The sequence below is a fragment of the Vulpes vulpes genome, chromosome 16 (genome assembly GCF_048418805.1).
Source record: "Vulpes vulpes isolate BD-2025 chromosome 16, VulVul3, whole genome shotgun sequence".
NCBI classification, from domain to species: domain Eukaryota; kingdom Metazoa; phylum Chordata; class Mammalia; order Carnivora; family Canidae; genus Vulpes; species Vulpes vulpes.
The window spans coordinates 95143406-95159459 of NC_132795.1; the positions used below are offsets into that span (position 1 = coordinate 95143406).

Here is a 16054-nt window from a genome sequence, read left to right on the forward strand (position 1 = left end):
TATGCTATATCAGGCCTTTTCTGTGCCCACAAAACTTTTGTCCCTACTATTCCATGGAAGCATTCACTTCCACAATCTTCTAACAAATTAGTCACCTTTCATAGAATCTGGTATTACAGACAATCCACTCCTACCTAGACTTTTTCAACTACTCAACCCTAAGACATTGCCTTTCCAGATCCTATCTCTGTCTTTCTGGTCAGAATTTATCTCTCCTTGTGATCTCTTTCTCTGGCTTATTCAGCCTTCCTCTAAGCTCTGCCTTTGCTTCTCAAACTCTTGGACCCTCATTTTTATCAATCCATCCCATTGGCTTCTACAGTCCTTTCTATGTACATGATTTCCACCACTTACAGTCTAATCTGTCAAAGAGGAAAGCAAACGTATAAAATAAAAGAAGAAATAAATCCCCAACACCATTAACAAAAGCATATACAAAAGAACCCAATTCTCCAGTTAAGAAGATTTTCATATGCAATGGAATATCATTCAGCCATAAAAAAAGAAGGAAATCTTGCCATTTGTGACAACACGGATGGATTGTGAGGGCAATTATGCTAAGTGAAATAAGTTAGAGAAAGACAAATATAATGTAATCTCACTTATATCTGGAATCTAAAACAAAACAAAACAAAACAAAACAAAGCTCACAGATACAGGGAACAAATTGCTGATTGCCAGAGGTGGTGGACAGGTGGATGGGCAAAACGGGTGAAGGTGGCCAAAGGTACAAACTTCCAATTATCAAATAAATAAGTCCTAGGGATGTAATATACAGCATGGCGACTCTGTTAACAATCTGTTTCGTATATTTGAAAGTTACTAAGAGAATGGATCTTAAAAGTTCTCACTACATGAAAAAACAGTGTAACTATTTGATGATGGATGTTAACTAGTCTTATTATGATGATCAATTTGCAATATATATAAATATTAAATCACCTTGTAAACCTGAAAACATATAATGTTATATGTCAATTATATCTCAATTACAAAACACGATTTTCGATGAAGATAAAAACAGATCAGTTACAAACTCAAAGGTTGAATAAACAAAAAAATTCACTTACACATATTTAAAAGAGGGTCACCTAAAATACAAAGACACAGTAAGGATGAAAGTAATGGGAGCAAAAAGATACCTGGCCCAAAAACAAACAAGTAAACAAAAACTGTAGTTCCTGATTAATAGCAGACAAAATGCAATTTAGGGCCAAAAGGTATTTTGAAATATAGAAGGTCATTATATATTGAAAGCATTAATAATTTAACAAACTTTCAAGACAAAAAAATTACAAATTTGTTTATACCCATCAAAATAGCTTCAAGATATAGCAAGCAAAACTCAATTGAGATGCAAGAATAAATTAATAATGTCATAATCATAGTGATTTTTTTGTGGATATAAACAGCAATGTATTTAAAATATGCTAAATTTACAAAGTAGATTATTAAAGCATAGGTACCAGATACTCCAGATTTCTTCATGCCCGAATATAAGCTGAACCCAAATCTTTTTTTTTTTTTTATTGGAGTTCAATTTGCCAACATATAGCATAACCCCCAGTGTTCATCCCACCAAGTGCCCCCCCTTAGTGCCCGTCACCCAGTCACCCCAACCCCCGACCACCTCCCCTTCCACTATCCCTTGTTCATTTCCCAGAGTTAGGTGTCTCTCATGTTTTGTCACCCTCATAGTGAGAGATTTTAATAATCCTCTCCTACTAATTGATAAGTCAAGGACAAAATGTCAGTATGTGGTGTATCAAATTATGCATATACACCAACTAAGAATGCACATTTTTTTCAAGCCCTTAGAGGGGATTTACAAAATTTGACCCTCTACTAGAAATCAAGACAAATTTCAACAAATATCAAAGAATATCTATCATTCAGACCATAATCACTGAGTAAATACTGTAAGATTAGTAGCTAAAGCAAAAAGATAGCCCCATATATTTAGAATTTTTTTAAAAACACATCTAAATGATACATGGATTATAATTCTTACAATGGTAGTTTCAAAATTTAATTAATAATGAAAATTCTACATATCAAAACTTGTGAGATACAGCTAACACAATACTCAGAAGAAAATGTACACTCTTTACTGCATGTTTTTTTTTAGAAAAAGAGTGAAAATCAATAACCTGCTACCCATGTCAAGAAATTAGAAGAACAGCAATAAAAAATACAAAGTATAAGAAATAAAGTAATAAAAGCAGAATTTGGTGATATGTTTAAAAACAAGAAAAATAGTCAAAAAAACTAAAAGCTGGTTTAAAAATAAATAAGGCTAATTAGACAAACCATTAGCCAAAATGATAAAGAAAACAAAGATGAAAGGCAAATAAATAATATTTAATGTGAAAAGGGACATTGGTACAGAAATAGTGTAGTTTGATTGTTTTTTTAAGTAGGCCCCATGCCCAGCATGGAGCCCAACGCAGGACTTGAACTCACCACCCTGACATCAAGACCTGAGCTGACATCAAGAATTGGATGTTCAGCTGGCTGAGCCACCCAGGCATCCCAGTAGAGATGTTTTTAATCAAAAAGAGTTCTATAACCAAATATGCCATTAAGTTTGCAACCTAAAGCAAAAAGGATAGTATCCTAAAAGCATATACCTTATCTGATCCATCGCAAACAAAAATAAAAATAAAAAACCTAAATGGATGTCTAACATTTATAGCAGATATTTAGTACCTATTAAAATCTATACACCTTATCAGAACTGGGTGAAGAAACTAAACCAAACTTTTCTTGCAGATAAGGGAATTAAACTTCACAGAGATGAAACTAGCAAGTCGCCCACACTAATGGGGTCCTCTATGAGTCAGGTACTATGGTAAATACTTCGCAGGCGTTACTTCATTTCATAACAAGAAACCTATAAAAGAGCACTCATGTTTCCATTTTGTATATGAACTAACTGTAGTTTATAAGATGTAAATACTTGCCCTGAGGTCATGTAGCTGACATTGAGACTCAATCCTAGACTCATCTGCCTCCCACCCTGTTCTCCTAGCCACAACGAGGGTCAGGATGCATGCAAAGTAAAGTATGGGTGATACCCAGTCCCCACCCTTCCCCCCAAAACTGTTTTTTCACTATCACACTGTCTCATTGAGGGTAAATTGTTGAGATATAGTAGGGATTATAATACTAACACATCTTAAGGATGTTGCTGCACACAAATGCTATATAAGACTATTTTGCTGGCAAAAGGAAATCTCCCATTTGCAAAGCAGCACTGATGACGAAACGAGCTGCTGAAGGACATGTCCATGCTATGAGATTCTTCCATGGAGAACATAAAGTAAGATTATCGAGCTCCTAACTAGCAGCTTCTACTGCTTCTGAGGCACTCTCCTGTGGTTAGCAGAATCATGTCCCCCCCCCCACCCAAAGATGCCTGTGTCTTAATCCCAAGAACCTGTGACTACATTATGTTACATGGTAAAGGGAAATTAAGGTTGCACGTGTAATGAAGGTCGGTAATCAGCTGATCTTTTTTTTTTTTAAGACTTTATTTATTTTATTCATGAGAGAAACACACAATGAGAGAGAGAGGCAGAGACACAGGCAGAGGAGAAGCGGCTCCCGGCGGGGAGCCCAATGTGGTACTCAATCCCAGGACTCCAGGACCACAACCTGAACCTAAGGCAGATTCTCAACCACTGAGCCACTCGGGTGTCCCATGATCTTAAAATAAGATGTTCCCAAATTATCTAAATGAGCCTTATGTAATCTCGAGGGTCTTTAGAAATGTGAGAGGGAGACAGAAGAGAGTGAACCAGAAAGATAACAGCCTGGGACAAGTATGGCCTAATGTTATACAGGCTTTGAAGATGGAAGAATGGGGCCATGAGCCAACAAGTCAGGGCAATCTCTAGAAGCTGAAAGAGTCACAGAAATATGTTCTCCCCTAGAGACTCCAGAGGGAACGCAACCGAGCCAACCTTCTGGTTCTAGCTGAGCGAGACAGACACGTGTAGGCCTTCTAATCTGCAGGACTGCAAGATAACACATTTGTCTTATGTTAAACTTCTAAGTTTGTGATTTGTTATAAGACTAATAGGAATCGAATACACCTCCACGTAAAGCAATACGGTGTCATGATCAGAGGCAGGGTCTATGGTGATCCAGAGATGTCTACAAAATGAACATACGCAAGGAAGGCTCTATCTAGCAGGGATGCTGTCGCTTCATGTTCAGAAAACTGGCTCTTACATTACACAAATGTAAACACTCCAGAAGATGAATTAGAACACACTTTTGAGCAATGCTAAATATATTTTTAAATGGTAATCTTCATCAAAACAGTCTAAGTGATCAAAAGAGATATTTCATGTAAAGTACTAAACAATAATATGTATCAATGAATATTAGCTGTGTTTTATTTTTTTTTATCCCTAGCCACTATATCTTGAGTACCGATAGGGTTTATATACATCGTCTCTAAAACTTTAAGCAGCCATGCAAGGTTGATATTATCTTCCTCTTACACATGAGAAAATGAAAGTTTAGAAAGATTAAGAAAGTCACGCAAGCTACCCAGATCATAAATCAGTTTTGGAATTAATGTAAAATTGCTTAACATGATACTAGGAAAGAATAAAACTCACTATAATATATAAATTATAGCATGTTTAAGAAACATCAGTCATTCAGATTTCAAATAATTCAAACTACCAGACAGACCTGTTTTCTGTATCATCAAAAAGAGATTGCAAAAGTGAAAATGAAAAAAAAAAAAAAAAATCTGCCTTCTGGAATATTACTCAGCCATGAAAAAGAATGAGATCTTGGCATCTGCAATAACGTGGATGGGTCTAGAGTGTCTAATGCTAAGTGAAATAAGTCAGAGAAAAAACAAAACCATAGAAAAACATAATTCTATATGTGGAATGTAGGAAAGAAAACAAACAAACAAAGAAAACAAAAGACAAACCAAGAAACAGACTCTTGACTGTAGAGAACAAACTGATGGATACCAGAGGGCAGGTGGGTGGGAGGATGGGTGAAGGTGAGGGGGATTAGTTACTGCGATGAGCACCGAGTAACATAGAGTATTGCTGAATCACTGTACTGTACACCTGACCCTAATCTAACACTTAATTTATACTGGATTTTTTTTTTTAATCTGCCTTCTGGCCTCTGCCTCAAACTTGTCTCATTGTGAGATCATGGACAAGTCTCTGCATCTCAATTTCCTTGTCTGGAAAAACAAAATGAGGAAATTAAAAACTCACTGTCGTCTCTCTCAGCTCTTCTCTTCAGGGCTTTAAGATAACACAGGTACTAGATAAACAGGTACTAAGGCCAGAACCATCCCTACAGCCCTGCTCCCTTTTTCCCAGGGGATATATTCCAAGTGGAGGTGGATGGAGGAGAACCTGAAACCAGGGATGGTACAGACCCACGTGACCTACATAACTGAAAAGTTTAATTTATAAATTAGACACGGCAACAGATTAGCCACAGTCCCTAAGGATAACATAAAACAATGATAACAACACCCTGTAATAAGTTATGTGACTACGGTCTCTCCCAAAATACCTTATCATAGTGTCCTCACCCACCTTACAGATGATGTGAAATGATCAAACGCCCAAGTGACAGGAATGACATAGGCTTTGTGACACAGCCTAGGGTAGGGTGAGTCTTCTATTGGCCTTCTGATGATTCATCAGAAGGGGGGTCATCTGCCTCCGGACCGCGGTTGCCTAGAGTAACCGACACTGCGAAAACAAAACCACAGATAAGGGGGTAACTACCCTTAATAAAGAGGATTCAAAGTCCTCTTTATTAAATTTCCAGAAAAGAGTGTTTTATGTGTTATGAATCACTGATTTTGTCCAGGGCCCCTTTGTTGTGTTTTGTTAATGTCTATTATTTACATGTGATATAACAAAACGGATTTTGTTCCTCATCAATAAAAATCCTCCAAGTTTTAGCCCTAGAACAAAAACAATAAGAACTCAAAATGCTCAGAGTAAGAAAGTGCTGGTCAGTAGGTCAAAATTACCCCTTTTGCCCAAGGAGGTTTCCAGTCCCACCAACCAGCTATCAATCCAACACCACACACCAGTCTTACAAAAACACATTTTAACATGAGTATTGAATTTAAAATAAAACATATATCTGCAGGTAAGATAATCATATTTTACATCACAGGCCATAATTTTAATTAAAGCTGGCATATTTATGCTGCTATGATTTAAAACATTAACTAAGTTGGACAAGGTCTCAGATCTTTAACTACACCCAACCTGTTTGTGAGTTTTGGCACTCCACAGTTTAGGTGTGTTATGAAGATGACAAGGTGCCAGTCATCCAAGCTGTCAAACGCCTGCTAAAATCTGTTCAGAGCCAAACTCATTTGCACTCGGATGAGCACATCCCAAGAAGTAATCACTTAAATACCTACAGTTTCAGGTGCCACGCATGGCTAGCAAAGCAAATTTTATAACGACCCCAGGATGATTTTTCCCAAAGTGCTGAAGTAATTCCATAGACTAAACCGAGGTAAAGAATTATGGGAGCTATTAGTAACTATAATTATAGCATACCAAACACTCACAGAATAAAGCACTGGGGTCAAACATGTCAGCAGTTATATGGTTTAAACATTCTTCTAAAACAACTCCGTTAACACATTTTGAAACACAATAGTAAAAATATGTCCCCCGTTTGATGGAAAGGACACTTTCACACACCGTGAGTGGCAGTTTAAACTGATAAGTATTTCTGACAAATAATCCAAAAAGATATGCATCATGAGGTGTCTTAATGCTTGTATACTTTGACCCAGTTATCCCAGAAATAGGGCCTACCCAGGTGAAGAGGGGGTGAGGGTAACTGAAGTGTCTTCTAGGCAGGGGGAACCTCATGTGACAAAGTAGGAAGTGACAGAAAGTCTAAAGATCTTTTCCAGAATTGTTAATACAGAAAGTCTCCAGCGCTCAGGAGTTTTATCTTCACAATTTTGGCTCCTCCAAGCAACCATGAAGGGGACATGTAATAGTCTGTAATGTTGCTGAGGTATGACCATATCCATATCCAAATTGGGAACACCTCCTTGCCAGTGAGTATGCCAATGACCATCTATCATGTAGCATTCCTCATTAGGGCTTTGTGGGGCCATTTATATTTATGGGTACACCTCACAGTTTATGGGGGAACATTGTATGCTATAGTGGTATTTTGAAACTTTGGAGTCCATGGTGGTCTTTCAAAATGAAAAAGATCTAGATTTGTTTGAAATGGCAGTAGGAACAGAAGGATGTGAGAAGGTGATGAGAAAAACAGGTAGGCAAAGGCCTACTCACGAACAGTAAGGCATGGTCCGCTCTGAAGCTGAGGCACAGGGCAAGCTGCATAAGAACCTTGTGATGGTCAAAATTAAGAGAGGCTGCTGTGGAGAACGGGAGCAGATGGAGGCTTTCAACAAGAATCGCCACGCACTGCCGTGCGTCAGTCTGAGGTAAGAGCAGGTGTTGGCTCTTAATTCCAGGCATTGGCCTGTTTTTATAAACTTCCAAGCTAAGAGTTCTACATTTGTAAAGTATCACACAAAAGAGGAAATGACACAAAAGGAGGTGGTATGCAGCCCACGAAGCCTAAAATATTCACTACACATCCCTTTACAGAAAACATTTGCCAACCCAACCCCTGAGTCACAAAACACAAATATGTAGAGCTGCTTCTCCGTGGCTTCTTGAACTTCCATGTTCAACAGCCTGCAGCACACGGGTTACAGGGATTGATTGATCCACATGGGAACTAAAGGGATTAAGGGAGAAAAAAAAATGATAATCGATGTGTTGGATTGTGGGGACTAGGCTGGTCAGAAATAGAAGCATAGACAGAAAAGGGCTGATATATTCGTGGAAGAGGAAGAATAAATGGGTTGGAGCTCTGAAAAATTGGTGCAATGAGAGGAAGAGCTGAGGATAATGGAGTATGAACTCAGGGTAGGGTATTTGGTCTACTATTTCAGGGATGACTCAGTTCCAAATTACGTCAAGGAGGATATGGGCTTGGGAATGAGCAGCGGAAATGGAATTCAGGGAGATGGCTGGAGCTGAAGGGGGGAAGGAGGCTTAGGTTCAAGTCCTGGATAAAAGGTGTCCATATGGTTACACATATGGGGATGAAAATTTAAATATAGGAAGCCAATGTGTTTTATTTTCTCTGTAAATCAGCCACCATGGCTGAAGTCACTGCACTCAATGTGAAGCCACTGAACCTGAAGTTGGGAAGAAAAATACAATCTGTTCTCGGGAGGCCGAGGGAGTCGGCTCCAGCACACCACTGAGGCAGACAGTGAATGATACCTCAAGAAAAAAGAGGATGCGGTGTTCAAGAGCTTCAACCAAAGAGGGGGAAAAAGGATAAGACAATTGATCTAGTTCTGGAATGAGCAAAACAAGAAATGGAGACTAAACAAGACGTCAGAATGAATGTTATATTCCAAATATTAGTCCTTATTCAGACTCTTAAGGGGCGCCTGGGTGGCTCAGATGGTTAGGGGTCTGCCTTTGGCTGGAGTCGTGATCTCTGGTCCTGGGACTGAGCCCCATGTCAGGCTCCCGGCTCGGTGGGGCATCTGCTTCTTCTCTCTCTTCCTCTCCCCCTGCTCATGATCTCTCTCTCTCTCTCTCTCTCTCTCTCTCTCCCTCCCTCTCACACTCTTTCCATCCTTCTGTCTCAAATGAATAAATAAAATCTTTTTTGAAAAAAAGAAAGAAAAAGGAAAATTGTGTGGATATTAGACACACAAAGGCTCTTCATTTTCTTAGGAAGATAGAGAATTAATTGATCAATATTATTAGGATTGTTTCTGAACCTTGGAGCTGATGCTCTAATTGTCAAATCAAGTATTCTAGCATAGCTCTGGTCATTCCATCCCAAGAAGAGATGTACACACATTGGAGCAAGGGGGAAAAAAAGGAGAAACGTCAAATATATATATATGTTTTTTTAGAGGAAACCCCCTTCTCAGTCCTGAAATAACAAAAGAAAGAGATAATTAGATGATGTAATCATCTAATTATCTCTATTCCAGTAAGGTTCCCATTTGAGGCAAGTAGTAGAAAAAACCCACCAAAGGGAAGCTCTCTGTGTATATGCTCCTTTATCTTGGAGAAATTCAATATGCTTTATGCTCAAAAACTAGGAAACACATACACACATAGTCATCACCACAGAACATCTTGGGTAGAAAATAAAGGCCCTTATAGATGAAACATTTTTTGGTTGGGAAGAGAACAATCTCTATTTCTCAATATATCCATCAGTACACCCTAAATTGTGTTGAAAATATCAGCAGTTTAAAACAAGTCTATTGCACATTTACATTGTATCTCAGCAACCTCAGAAGCAGGAAAAATGTAATGAGCCATTGGCCAGTGAAGCTTGTGAATGACACTAACACGATTGGTCCATTTGTGTTTCACTGGCCAGAGAAAGTTATTTGGCTACTCCTCAATTCAAAGAAGTGGAGTGTTTTATTCTCCTATAGGGCCTGAATATTTCTAAACAATTATACAGACGACCATTTTTAGCAGTCAAAATTTAGTAGTTCAAAAATTTTATCTTACTGCTTTAGAAAAAAAAAAAAAAACTCAGTCGATGAATTTTGGTTTCACATGAGTATATCTACTAGTGGTTAGAAGGGCCTCCAAAGTAGATGTGAAAGACCAAGAGTGGATGTGAGATTGAGGGGAAAGGAAATGACGGAGCCAGGGGCCAGTGTTGTTGATGAAGGTGGATAGATGGACCAGTCAATGAGAGTCACTGGTAGGGTAGATGGTCAGCATCCGAAGAGAGTAAGCCTCAAAGTAGAACTTTTTTTTTTTTTTTTACAATAAAGTACAAGTGAATAGGCCTAAAAATTAGAGACTGCTTCTACTTTCCTCCCTGTTGTTCCTCTGATCATGTGAGGAGTGCTCATGAAAGGAGCAGCACACTTGGGGGAGACTTGCTTTTATTTTAGTCATAGGTAAGATCTATGGAGAGTTACAGTTTAAGGAGAGGGCTCATTCACTCCGTAGCAGGGGCTTCCCTAGGCAGAGAGCACAGTGTAGGGGAGAAGGGCAGGCACAGGCACAGGGAGAGAGGACCAGAAAGAACAGATGGACCAGAGAGGCCGGCATTCAGAACACAGCGAAGAGCAATGGAAAAGAGAGATTTGGAGCAAGTAGCCAGTCCCAAGAGTCCAAGTGAACCCCAAGACTAAGTCCTAGTCCTGCACAGGCTGAGATTGCAGGTGGTCTCATAAGGCTGGGGGAATGAGAGCTGCTAAGCCCAACACAGGCCTCAATTCCAAGACTGACATAGGTCTCGACCCATCCTACAGAAGCTTCAGCCTGGCACTCAAACAATGGGGTAAAGCAAAGAAAACCCCTCAGCTAGAAAAACTATCCCTTGATGCTTCACTCTTCTTTGCCCTTTCATTCAAATTCAAGAGTATATATAGTTCAGGTCTGCAGAAGGATCTTCTATAAGCTTCTAAAAGCCTCACAGAAATTAAATAAATAAAAAATAAATACTTCATAGATAAAGAGAGTGTAAGGAGAGCATTGGACAAAAAAGAAAAATCTACTTTTAAGAAGAAAGGAATGTCAGGGTTAGGGAACAAGGAAGAAGACAAGATACGAACAAAAGTGAGAAACAAAAATGCAAAAAATGATGGATTCGTAAGTTTGGTCAAAGCATTAAATAGGAGAGAAATTTGAAGGTTTAGGGAGACCTAAATGTTTCCAAAGAGGAAAATGTGTAACTTAATTATGTTATAATCAGCCACCATGCAAAAGATTTCAATTATTAAAAAGGAGAGCTCCAAAGACTAATATCATATAAAAAGGTTACGTGATGCATAAAATGTTACAAAAATTGAATATACAGAATAATTACAAATATATGTTCACAAATGTGGTTTGTGTCTAAGTGGATTATGCACATACTTGCACACACACTCTCTATACCCTTAGGATCATATTAGCTGAAAGGATTTGAAAACTTGCTTCTAAACAGGGCACTGGATAAGCCAAGATCCTCTCAAGAAACAAATGGCACACTGAAAATGAGATAATTTTAATCTGATGAGAATTTATTTAGAAAGGGATTGCTTACATAGGTGTGACTGGGATATATAAAGGAACCACAAGGGATAAGGCAGGAATGTGGGACTAGTGGCAAGAAATTTGTTACCACCCATAGGTCCTAATGGAAAAAGGAAAGGAGGACAAAGGAAAAATAATAGATGACTAACCAGCAAATGTGATTTGGGAGGCTCTGGCAAGCAAATGTGCCAAGTGAGACCTGCCTGCAAAGAACTCGTAGGAAGTTTTTCAGCAGCCATTGGGATGGGAGGAACAAATCAGAAGAGCAGAATAGGAAAAGAAACCGTCATGTGTTCATTACACTATAAAAGCTGATATGATACAGGGCGGGGGGCAGTACCGTGACCTCACAGTAACAAAAGCACATCATAATTTGTGGGGAGAAACAGCTCTGTGAACATTCAAAATCGCTCATCACAAACCTTTAAATCCCAAGGGTCTTATCTAATTTTACCAGACCAAAAATAGTAACTCTAAAAACTGAGACAGATGTGTCATTTCTGGGAGGTCTCAGAGTGACTTTTGATCTGTTCCTTTAAATTCGCAAGGAAGAAACGGTGCGATACAATCATTGTCAGGACGCAATAAGCTTCACTTTGACATCATTTGAAGAAAAATTTATAAAATAAGAACAAAAGGCAACGATGACATAATGCTCCCTTTGAAAGTGGATTAAATTGTAGACGTAATAATAATCAGGATGGTATCCGTTACCAACACATACAGTTTTAGAAATGCTTTGCCTAAAAGTAAATTATAAATTCCCTGGTTTTGATCATTAAACTGAGATTATGTAAGAATACGTCCTCGTTTTTAGCAATACACACTAAAATATTTAGGGCTAAAGTGGCGTATGCCTGCAACTTCCTCTCAAATGGTTGGGGAACAATAACGATATTTGTATGCACATATACACACATACAGTAGGAAGAATGATAAGACAGACGTGGTAAAATGTTAACATCTAGAGAACATGGGTCGTAGATATATATGAATTCTTTTTACTATTTTTACTTTTCTGTAATCTGAAGTTATTTCAAAATAAAATGTTAACGGAAAATGTATAAAATCTCAAGGAATAAATGCTTAGAGGTTGACTACCTCTTCTTAGTCAAAAAAACAAATGAGAGCGACAAAGTAATTATTGAAGATGGCAGTTTGAGGCAAGAGCAGATAATGGGGATTTATTTGTTTATCACCAAGTGGTTATGGAATACTTTGCGCTCTACCAAAATATAGCCATTTTTTCAGTCCACTGAAAACCAATCACCATTTCACATGTTAAGAACATGCTCAGTACATAATATGACACACCATGATCTAGAGCCTACACTGTCTGCTGAACCAAGGCATCGAAGACAGCGAAGGAATAATAGAATTAATTAAAATTATGATGCCAGATTTATAAATGGACTCAGGTATAACTGTCATCAACACACACAAACAGAAGATTAATAGTGAGCTAAATGATAATATATTTGTCATTGAAGGTAAAGCTATAGTTAATTGTTTTCATCTTCTGGTGGAATTTAATATTCAGGCAAAAAATACACACATTTACTTGTCAAATCACATTATTCCTTTATGATCCAAAAAATAATTTTATTTCTGTAAAACGCTAAAAACTGTAAGCTCTCAATCATGGACTCAACATTAATTTGCCAGATGTTTCGAGGCCATCCCCGACATGTTTGGCACTATAGTAGGTACGGGGGATACAAGGTAGAGACTAAAACGTCTGTTTTTTTTTTTGTGCTTATACTGTAGCAAGTGTTAGAAAAAAATTAACAACATAAAAAAGTAAAATATATAATGGTACTGATGTTTGCTAAGGTAAAAAATAAATAATAGTAAAGAAGGAAAGATGGGATGAGGAATATTCAGTGAGGGGGTGAATTTTAGAGCGTATTCCCAGGGCAAGTCATCATGGAGATGATCCTCTGAGTAAAGCCTATCAGAGGAAGAACATTCCAGAGACAGAATGGAGAGTGCAAAGACCCTGAGGCAGACACACGCCTTATGAGTTGAAAAAAACCAGTTGCCCTCTTTGGCTGGAGCCAAGAGAAACTAAGAAGAAAACAAAAAATGAGGTCAGAAAAGTGCCAAGATCTTAAATCACAAGAGGTCTTATAAAAAGTAAGGACTGTGAGTTCCCCTCTGAGTAATATGGGAAGCCATTAGCAGAAGCATAAAATGATCGGTCACACGTTGTTCAGGATCTCTGGTTTTGTATTTGAGAACAAGCTGCAGAAGCCCAAGGCCAGGAGCAGAGAAAAACAACAACAACAACAGGACAGTTAAGGGATTATAGAAATAATCCAGGCAAAAGGTGATGGTGGTTCAGATCAAAGTGGTAGCAGTTGCGGTCAGTGAATTTTTTTATAACCAAGTAGTTCCTGCTTGGAAAGGACTGCAGAACTATAAATACGTCCATGCAAACTAGAACCATGCATCTTAATAATTGATCTTAGTAATCAGTGGGAAAAACTGGTTCTCCAACCTTTAAAAATTTTTCTCAAGGCATTAAAAACTCTACTGTCAGTTATGAATCTACAGGTTAAATGGAAAAAATAGCACAACTATTATTTATTTAGAACACTGTCATTTAAAACATTAGAAACATTGAGATTTCATCTTTTACTCCTTCATTAAAAATAAAATTATCAAGGGTAATTTGGACAAAATTTGCCTAATTCCTCTTGCATTAATTATAATAATGAGCAAATATCTCTCCATGCCTTGGTGAACTACTAGTCTCTAAACTGGATCCGCTTCCAACAGTTTATCCCCTTGCACTTTCAACGTATTGAAATACCACTGAGGTCTTTAGTGAGAACTTATTTGTCAGCATCATGTCCCCTGGAACATCTCCATCCTCTTTGTCACACCACTTCCACAGTGATGTGATAAGGGTACCTTAACTAAGTCTCGCTGGCTAAAAATCTAGAGCCACTTGAAATACGGCAATGCCAATGTTCCCACGGACAGGTATTTCTTCTATTACTGCATTTATATTGGATTTGAATTTCACTTCCAGCATTATCAAATTTCATTTCTTTATAGCACGCTCATCTTTGTGGCTCAATTCTTTCTTTTAATTACTTGCTTTTGCAAAAGGTCGAACGGGTTTATCACTAAGAGACAAAGAGGCAACATAATTACACGCTTTGCTGTCTGTGCATGAACTGAATAACAGGTATGCAGTGACTAGCTGCCCACAGGCATTAAATGAGGTGACGTGATTGGTCACAGATGAGGATGCGCATCTGTTATTTATGTGGGGATTTGTGGACTGAAGACCTAGCAGCAAAGTTTGTACTTTATTTAATTACTCATAGTTCATAGTTTATATACTGCAGTAACCGAAATTTGAACCATGCTGTTAGAGAACTGGTATTATCGAACTAAACCCCTATAACTGAAATCCATGTCTTTCGGAACCATGAAATGAGGACGGCCTACATTTTGAAAGCAGAGACAATAGATTCCTTTTGGAAGATGGGATATGTAGTATGAGAAAAAGAGCTTCTCCTCACAGTACCTGTCACAGGTACAATTTTACATTCCTTGTCATATTGATTATTCGACACTGACTATGTCTCTTGATAGCCAGCTCTATGAGGGCAAGGACCACACTGTCGTTGTTTGCCATTATCAGGTGGTTCTATACTGTCCTCAATAGTGTTTCATTGAGTCTCACAATAACCCCAGGAGGTAGATATTACTAATCTCATTTTGCTGATAAGGAAACTGAAGCTCTGAATTTAAGTAATTTGTCTTTGTTGCACACAACTCCTAACCGACAGACTAGTACTCAAATTCCTATCTTATATATTCAAGTCCAGTGCTTTCTCCTTTGAGCCACCCCATCCTCCCAAATAGAAATAGAGCACAGTCCTATAAAACCTGGTTTTGAAAACCATAGCCCCACGTTGTTCATGCCATAATGAATTAGTATGTGGAAGCTGTAGGCGATAAATGAGGGCAGAAATAACACAAGTGCAGTATGTTTCAATCTCCTGTCTGGATAAATATCCTACAAGTTTCCATTTAAATTCTGGTCTTAGCCTCCATGACAAAGATTTATAAAATATTCAAGGCCTTCTTTGTTATCATAGCAACAAGACTAGCAGTGCCTAATTCACCTTCTTCAGACTGCTAATTAAAATACTCATGAAAATCCACAGAAAGACCAAACTGGCGACTACACTCCAGTCAGGAGGCAAACCCAATCCCCCACCCCCACTCCCAAAACAAAACAAAACAAAACAAAAAACAAACTTCACAGGAATTTCCACCATCTTCATACACAATAAAGATAACTTAAGGAATGCATTCCTGAATTGCTCAAACCCCAGTCTGTGGTTCAGGACGTAAAGGAGGGGAGGGCTATGTGGAAGGTAAAAAAAAAAAAAAGGCTTTGACTCACCTCGCTAACCACACCCAACTCAAAAGTATCTGATTGCATTTACCAGAAACCCACATCTCATCCCCAAAGGAATTATCTTCTAATCCAGCAGCATCTCTCTCCTCCTTCACCATGTCCAAAACTGTTCTTTTTCCATTCGTATTCAGATACCATTCCTCTCGTGATACAACAGTACAGGAATCAACAGGACAGGGCAATTTGAGGCAGACTTGTTGTTCCCAATTATAATGACCAATGTGACTATTGTCCTGGTCATAATATCTAAATTATTTCTAATATCTAAATTAGTTTGCCAGAATGTGAAACCATTGCTTTGTTACGAGCACATAATTATTTTAGCAAGTAGGATGCTTGGTGGACATAATTCAACCATTCCAATAAAGGGAAACTTTCACCTTCTACTTTTTCATTTTTGATACGACACGAATTTCTTCCAAGGACATATTCATTTTAGAACTAATAATTTTTAAGTGTTACAACTGAGTTAGCC

The 16054-nt window shown here is 38.1% G+C and overlaps 1 long non-coding RNA gene across 2 annotated transcripts in view; it reads right to left on the reverse strand.

Moving 5' to 3' along the window:
• The window catches only part of LOC140595875 (uncharacterized), a 135352-nt gene that overhangs the window by 93032 nt on the left and 26266 nt on the right, over positions 1–16054 (reverse strand). For both annotated transcript variants that reach the window (XR_011997817.1, XR_011997818.1), the window contains exon 4: positions 5589–5747. This is a non-coding gene — a long non-coding RNA (uncharacterized lncRNA). The remainder of the gene's footprint in view (positions 1–5588; positions 5748–16054) is intronic.